The sequence below is a fragment of the Theropithecus gelada genome, chromosome 3 (assembly GCF_003255815.1).
Source record: "Theropithecus gelada isolate Dixy chromosome 3, Tgel_1.0, whole genome shotgun sequence".
Lineage (NCBI taxonomy): Eukaryota > Metazoa > Chordata > Mammalia > Primates > Cercopithecidae > Theropithecus > Theropithecus gelada.
In genome coordinates, this window is record NC_037670.1 from 24,729,807 (window position 1) to 24,738,616 (window position 8,810).

General features: G+C 42.7%; 1 long non-coding RNA gene across 1 annotated transcript in view; it reads right to left on the minus strand.

Annotated features, from left to right (window-relative positions):
- Positions 1-8,435, minus strand: part of LOC112621161 — a 35,095-nt gene extending 26,660 nt beyond the window's left edge. The window contains exons 1-2 of the long non-coding RNA XR_003118674.1: positions 8,268-8,435; positions 7,481-7,580 (exon numbers count right to left, since the gene is read on the minus strand). This is a non-coding gene — a long non-coding RNA (uncharacterized LOC112621161). The remainder of the gene's footprint in view (positions 1-7,480; positions 7,581-8,267) is intronic.
- Between the last annotated feature and the right edge of the window lie 375 nt (positions 8,436-8,810).

The following is an 8,810-nucleotide window of genomic DNA, read 5'->3' on the forward strand; positions in this document are numbered from 1 at the left end:
AAGATTTCTGCAAGTATCCAATGGCTTATATGATTACTTTCCAGTCTCAAAACCTCTCTCTCCAAGGTCTTCTTCTCTTTTATGTCTCTCCTTTCCTGAGTTCTCTTGGCTCACACTGACCCAGCTTTGAGTGCTATGTGCAGGATGCCACAGTGATCAAGGATGGGAGCAGATGGAGTGTGAGTGTTGGAGGCAAGCAGATATTTGAAAGTTATTGCACTGACTGGATGTACCAGTTTCCTAGGGCTGCCTTAACAAATCACCACAAACTGGGTGGCTTGAAACAGGAGAAAGTTAGTCCCTCACAGTTCTGGAAGGGCCTTCTACATGAAAGCGTTTGCAGGGCTGGTTCCCTCCGCAGGGTGTGAGGGAGAGTCTGTTGTGTGCCTCCCACCTAGCTTCTGGTGACTGCTGGTGATTGCTGGCATTGCTTGACTTGTAGACACGCCAACTCTGCTTCAATCATCACATGGCCTTCTCCCTCTGTGTGTCTGTATCTAAAACTTCCTCTTCTTATAAAGATACCAGTCATTGCATTAGGGCTTATCCTACTCCAGGAAGACCTCATCAATACTTGATGACATCTACAAAGACCCTATTTCCAAATAAGGTCCCATTCTCAGGGTTAGGACTTGAACACATCTTTCGGAAGATGCATTATAACCCACAACCCTGAAGATAACCTAATCTAAGTCTGGAGTAACAACCATCAGCTATACAGGAAAGTTGGGAGACAGGACAAGGCGTCCTGAGGACAAAATCAATTTATTCTCTTGATGTGACTTTGAGTGACCAGAGGAGAAAATGATGATGGTAGATTTTGGGCTTTGTTGTGTTTATTAGTGACAAAAATCCTGTGCATTACTTGGCAAGTGCTACTTTCTCCAGTAGCTGGTGCAGTAGTATCTAAGTTCCATGAACAGAGAAACAATTTGGCCTTGTGTCTACTCTTAATACATAGGCTTTCCACAAAATGTATGCAGGGGAGAGAGGAAGGGATGGAGGTTAAGGGAGGACAAGGTGAGGTTAGAGAAGAAGGGATGGGCAAGGGTGGAAGAAACATGGGAACTTAGAAGGTATGATGGTTAAAGAGATTCACATTTGAATCAGAAGATCCACCATCATCAGTGTGGACAGGCATCATCTAATCGATTGAGGGTCCGAATAGAACAAACAGGTGGAGGGAGGAGGAATTCTCTGTCCCTCTCTTTTTCAACTGGTCCATCTGTCTTCCTCAGTCCCCAGACATCAGAGCTACTGGTTCCGGGCCTTTGGACTCTGGGACTTAGACCAGCAGCTCCCCTGGTTGCCAAGCCTTCAGACTCAAACTAAATTGAACCCTCAGCTTTCCTGGTTCTCCAGGTTGCAGATAGCAGATGGTGGGACTCCTTAGTCTCCGTAATCACACAAGCCAATCTCCTCCTACAGGTATTTCTGTCCTGTCTGTGCTGATCTAACAAAATACCTAAGACGAGGTAGTTTATAAAGAAAAGAATGATTTCCCACAGATCTGGAGTCCGGAAAGTCCAAGATCAAGGTGCTGGCTGGTTCCATATCTAGTGAGCGCCTGCTCCATCAGTGGTGTTTTTGGTGGTATCCTTATGTGACAGAAGGCTGTCTAATCCATTTCTTTCCAGCCCTTTTATAAGGCACTCATCCATTCATGACGGTGGAGCCATCATGGCTTAATCACTTCCCACAAGTCTCCACGTCTTAATACCACCTCAATACGGATTACGTTTCAACATGAAATTTGGAGGGGACACATTCAAACCACAGCGTTATGTACATCCCATTGGTTCTGTTTCTCTGCAGAACCCTGACTCACACAGAAGAGGAAACCATCTTCAGAGTAAATAAACATTCGTTGTCAATAATGCTTTGTATATATTCTTGATTCCTAAGAGCCAGCTGGAAATATGCTACTAGATCTCAGGCAGATCCTTCATATCCTTTTGGAATCTGGAATACAAATGACATAAACAATGACAGCGCTCAGAAGTGGAGATAGAACGGTAATAAGAGGTTTGGGAGTTATTTTTTCTCATCCCCTCTCCTCTCTGGAAGAAGGATGAAATGAGATCCTCGCACACAAAGAGTTGCTGGACATTTCTGCCTTAAGTCTTGCCCATAGACAGTGTTGACAGTCCAGGTGAAATGAACTTGAGCTATGGGACTTTCAAGCCCCTGCAGATCCTACCTGTCCTGTGGATGCGTGAAGAGACCCACTGCACTGTTCTGCTTCCCCACATCTGAGAAACAGAAGTAATAAAGTCACTGTGGGTTATTTATTTTTCATTGCCTCAGATGAAATTGGACTGTGAATATACTTAGACTTCAGATTTTAATTGTGACTAATTACATACAGACTCATAAAATAGCAAAACAACCCCCGAGGCCAAATTAGAGGAAGGTGGAGCTGCTTTCACAAGGTGAATTTACTAATAGTATTCACGCTTTGTGTCTGCAAGCCGCGTCTACTCATACCTAGCAAAGACAGGTGTGTGGGGGTAAAGCAGTGCTGTAGGAGAGTGAGTGGGCTTCTATTCTAGCTTCTGAGGCATTCCAAAACAGAGGTCAGCTTGCTAATTTTTTCCTATGAAAAGTGCAATGCAGCAGAGACCAGAATGGCTATGCCGTGTTCTCACCTAGAGGGCGCCAAAGTGCAGACCAACAACCCCCTCACCCACCAAGGGAGCCGCCCAAGTAAGGAGCAGGTGGGGAGGTGACTTAGATTACCTATTTCACCATCTTTCTGGAGTTCAGGATGTCTAGAATCACCATTCCCCCTAGCATGGAGTTGCCGCTTGTGTGTGTGTGTACGAACACAATATATATGTATATTATTTTGTATATATATGTGTATGATATTGTACACGTATGTTTTTTAAATTTTAATTTTTTTGAAATTTCTGCCTTAACCATCCCAGAGCTGGGTACTAGACAACGAGGGACTATCCCTAGAGCTTAGAGCCCACTAGGATGATTCAAACTAGCCCATCCTAAGCTGCTCACCTGCTTTCCCCAAGGAAACCTCAGGAAAGGCTTTGGTTGAATGCTTTCCTGAGCACCTGCCTCCTGCCTCCTGACCACTCTGGTGTTTTTTCCCATGTGGTCCTACGTGGCGTGGCGTGCCTCCTCTTTGTAGGACCTGTGAGTATAATACACTGTTTTCCTGAGCCTCCCCTGTGTCTCCTCCGTGGCTGCATGTGACTGATCATCTCATAAAGAGAATATAAAACAGCCATGTTCATTATTACTCAGCAAATGAAATAAAGATCTTTTGAATGCTTATATACAAAATGCTGCAGATAATTGTAGAAAATCAAATACAGATGAAATCCTCTCTCAAGAAACTCAAAGTCTTTTAAGAAAATAAAACAAGCACACGAATGACAAGGTCGAAAGTGGTGAGTGCCAGAGACAAGCACAAAGTAAGGGCCGTAGAAGGAGCGCCTCTCACTCATGTCTCTTCTGAGCCATGAACTAATCTCTTGAGACATAACAGTGAGTTCGGAAGGAAGCACATTTCCTAGGTAGCATATAGGAAAACAGCGTCATCCCTAAAGAAGTCACTGTAATAGTGGATTTCAAATGATTTGTAATTTTTTTAAGGTTTTGTTCACTGATGGGCCCATTCACCTGTAACAGAACCTGGTACATAGTGGCCTTCAGAAAATATTACTTCGGATGAATTAAATTGTTCTGTAAAATGTTCAATAGAAAAGAAATGTGTCTATACACCATGAAATACTATGCAGCCATAAAAATGGATGAGTTTGTGTCCTTTGTAGGGACATGGATGCAGCTGGAAACCATCATTCTCAGCAAACTATCGCAAGAACAGAAAACCAAACACCGCATGTTCTCACTCATAGGTGGGAACTGAACAATGAGATCACCTGGACTCGGGAAGGGGAACATCATACACCAGGGCCTATCATGGGGAGCAGGGAGGGGGGAGGGATTGCGTTGGGAGTTATACCTGATGTAAATGACGAGTTGATGGGTGCAGCATACCAACAAGGCACAAGTATACATATGTAACAAACCTGCACGTTATGCACATGTACCCTAGAACTTAAAGTATAATAATAATAAAAAAAAACTGTTGAAATCAATAAGTGAATTAAGCAAGGTGATAAAAGATCTATATAAAAATTCAATAATATCTCAATATATTAAGAGACAATTTAAAATTAAAATAAAAACTGTTACTGATACTAGTACCAAAAATGCAATACATATAGAACTATTACAAAAATCTGTATTAAGAAAGCAACAAAATATTGAAAATAATTTTTTAAAATAAAGATATATACCATGTTCAAAAAAAAAAAAAAAGAAATGTGTCATCTTCAAGTGTAATAAGCACTTATAAAATCCAGTAGTTACTCCCTCCCACACACAAAGTTTAAGATATTTAACAGTGTTACTGAATTTGATATTTTACAAATGCCTTTATCCCTAGAAGAATGAATGATATGGATGCTTTGCAGCCTCTAACTTGATGAAGACCACCACGATGGATCTGTAACCATGTATAAGAATGTTCCATGTCAAAAGATAAATCAGAACAAAACAAAAAACAGAAAGTAACAAGTGCCATCAAGGATGTGGAAAAACTTTTGTGCACTGCTATTGGGAATATAAAATGGTGCAGCCACCACAGAAAAGAATATGGTGGCTCCACAAAAATTAAACAGAATTACTGTATAATCCAGGATCCCATTTTTTTTTGCATATATAGCTCAAAGAACTGCAAGCAAAGATTGAACAAATACTTGTACACCTATCTTCACAGCAGTATTATTCACAACAGCCAAAAGGTAGAATCAACCCAAGTTTGCACCAACAGATGAAAAGAAAAACAGTATGTGGTCTGTTCATACAATGGAATATTATTTAGCCTTAGAAAGGAAAGGAATTCCAAGACATGCTATTAATACAACATGGATGAACCTTGAAGACATTATGGTAAGTGGAATAAGCCAGTCACAAAAGGACAAATACCGCATGATTCTACCTATATGAGGTACCTAGAGTAGTCAAATTCCTAGAAGCAAAGTAGAACGGTGGGTGCCAGGGGCTTACAGGAAAACAGAATGGGCCATTATTGTATAATGGGTACAAAGTTCCAATTTTGGAAGATAAAAAAAGGTTCTGGAGGTGGATGGTAGGGACAGTTGCACAACAATGCAAATGTACTTAATGCCATTTGGCTGTACACTTAAAAATGGTTAAAATGATACAATTTATGTTACGTATATTTTACTATATTTTTTAAAAACCAATTTTTTTTAAGTTCCAGGTACACAAGACGACTGACATTCTCATGTGTATTAACAATGGAAGTAAAATAATCAGTGGTTTGGTATCTGTTCCCCTCCTCCTGTGCAGTAAAATGGAAAATAAAAGCAAAATTAATGTTCATACTTAGAATTACAAGTAAATCTAAATTTTTAAGATTAAAAACAAGGGTAGACAAAAGTAGCAAATCTTGGGGAGCTCTGAGACAGAAATCTCTAAATCTTATATTAAATGAAAAACTTCAATTTTAACAAAAGCAAAAGGAAACCCGAGTTGATGCAGAGATGTTAACAGCTCATGTTCAGCTTACAAAAACTGCTGAGTTGGAACTCATTGCTCTAATCAGCACCTACTAGGAGCCAGAAACAACTTGGGGTTACACTGGTTTCAAAAGTACATATGTATGTTTATTAGCTTCGCAGGGGGGAACACATCTGTGAATACTTGTATTTAATACTTCCTAACCTTCTGTATAATGTCCACTTTAAGAGACTGAGACTAGCTCTGATTTTGCCCTCTTTGACTTTCAGGGTCAACAAGCTTTATTAAGGGCAATTTAGTGTCACAGGAAGAGAAAATTTACAACCCTGATCAACGAGGAATACAGAGGACACAAAGGTAAATACATGTGATGGAGACCTACGCCAAAAATGCTGTATCAGTCAGAGTGCTGGAAGGAAACAGATGGTACATTCAAACCAGGCAACCGAGCTGAGGTTAATGGAGGGCTATTTACACAGGTGTGGGTGGGGCTATGGGAACCAACAAGAGACACTGAAGCACCCATGGGCAGCGCCCCCTGGAGAGCCATTACCTTCCCTAGGACTGATGGGACTGTAAGGAGAGAGGTCACCAGACCCCACGGAGAGCTAGAGGAGACAACTGTGAGGCAGTGAGCTTCACACAGGAATGTAGGCCCTGCCGACCCGTGGCCTGAGAGGAGCATTGGTACCCCAACCATTCTGTCCTCCTGCCCCAACTTCCTCTGTGCCTCCATGAGCCAATGGGAAGCCAGAGGGTAACAGAGCCCAGGTGAGGCTGTTTATAGAGGTCAGCATTCTGGGGTTCAGAATATGGTGGGGAGGGAGGCAGGGAATCTGAAAGGTCAGACACAGAACGTCAAAAACATCCTTATCTGTGGTTTTCATCTAGTGCTCTTAAACGAGACTCACTAACCTACTGTGTTTTAAAATACAGCTTGCCAAAGTCTATGTTAATATTACTTAACTTTGATGTGTATCCGTGATGGTTAATTTTGTGTGTCAACTTGACTGCACCATGGGATGCTCCTAACCGGTTGAATGTTATTTCTGGGTGTATCTGTGAAGGTGTTTCTGGAAGAGATCAGGATTTGAGTTGGTGGACTGATTAAAGCAGATGGCTCTCCTCAACGTGGCTGGGCCTCATCCAATCCATCCAGGGTCTGAATAGAAGAAAAAGGGAGAGGAAGGGAGGACTTTTTCTCTTTGTCTGACTGAGCTGGGATGTTGATCTTCTGCCCTCTGTTCTTCTGGTTCTCAGGTCTTTAGACCTGGGCTGGAATCTATGCCATCGGCCCTCCAGCTCTCAGGCCTTTCTTTGACCTTCATCAGCTTTCCTGGGTCTCCAGCTCGCAGAGAGCAGCTCATGGGGCTTCTCAGCCTCCACAATCGCATGAACCAGTACCTGATAATAAATTGGTTCTGGTTTTCCAGAGAACCCTGATTAATACACTATCTGTGCATTCACTTAGGAGAAACAAAGTCATTAAATGTGAAAAAAATAAAATTGAGTCACTCAGAAGAATCACAGTATAGCTGCCCATCACATATTACAAAGAACAAAGTATTCTCAATTATTTAAGAATAAGAATTCTACAAAGAAAATGACTGCTTATCTGCGCTTACACAAAATATTTCATGGAAATTTTATTACCGTGCTTTTTTTTTTTTTTTTAATTTAACCATCATTATGTTGTGCATTCATCTGGAGTTTTCAGTTGTTCAGAATTCCCTGTTGGCAGCCAAATTCCTGTCTGGGAAAATGTATGAGCCAGCCTTCATCTTCCACGATGATTTTCCAAGGAACCATTACAATTAAGAGAAAGTGAGTTACTCATCTCCAATAACTGTACATGAAGCAATATTCTGAGGATTTGTTAACTGTCTCTGACATGAAATCATCTACTCACAGTAGGTGCTTCACAAAAGCCATCTTGAATGAATGAAGACCCTTTCTCACAGTAACAAAGTTGGGTCCAGGCTCCTTCATTTTTGCTCAGCAAGATGAAGCTAAGGAAACAGGAAGTAAGTCATCAACCAAATCATTATAACAAAACGTTCTATTCCATTCTCCATAATTCACCCTTCAGTCTAGGGGAACACTGACAATTGCCCCTCCAGATACAAAGAGACTGCCTCGAAGACACCTGCCTCACCCAAAGCCACATTTCCTTCCACGTTGCCCGACCTCCGATGAGTCACTGATTCGCAAACCATAAAGGTCCGCCCTCTTGCCTCAACTCAGCATAGCTCTGACAGATCGTCCCATCTTCCCATCTCCCTTGAGGTCTGACTGGGGTTGCTGCTGACCCAGTGATACAGGAGTTAAGAAGAAAGTACTGAGGCAGATAGTGAGGGTATGGGAGTCCTCAGTAAGGTTTTCCTTTTAATGAAAAGCCGCCCCCAAATCATTTTCTTTTCTAACAAAGAGCAGCCTGGAAAATCGAGCTGCAGACATAGACAGAAAGCCGAAAGCTTGCACAGGCGAATGCCGGCAGTTCTGCCAATAAAAATATATTACCTGGGGCCGGCGCGGTAGCTCACGCCTGTAATCCCAGCTACTCAGGAGGCTGAGGCAGGAGAATCGCTTGAATGCAGGAGGGGGAGGTTGTGGTGAGCCGAGATCACGCCATTGTACTCCAGCGTGGGCAACGAGAGCGAAACTCCGTCTCAAAACACAACAACAAAAAACACTACGTGGGATTAGGCATGTTCTAAATGCCTAGAACATGCCTAGAACGGCTCCAGCTTCTCTTTTTGCCAGCCCTGCGTACAGTACGGAGTGGACAAGATGGCGCCGGCCAAGTGGAAAGCCTAGTTACTGAATAAGATTAGGGTGGGGTGACCAGCCTTCCCTGCGCGCTACGTAAACGTCGCCCCTGGTCTAACCAATCGCTGGGCCCTACATAAATCAGACACCGCCTCCTCAAGCCGGCCCATAAAACCTGCTGCAGTCAGTCACGGGCCAGCCTTTCCCTCAAGGATGTCTGATAGCTGGTGTCCTCTCTCTTTTCTTCTGCTTGTTAAACTTTCCGCTCCTTAACTCAACCATATGTGTCCATGTCGGTAGTCATCTTGACGAGAGATGATGAACCCCGGATATTTACCACAGACAGCGATGCCGCTTCACCAGCATTGCACTCTACTTACCCGCTTCCTGATCCTGCCTCAGCTTCTCCTCTCCACAGGTGTTGATCCCAAGAACAACCCGTAAGAAATGTCCTGCACGCTAATCTCCAT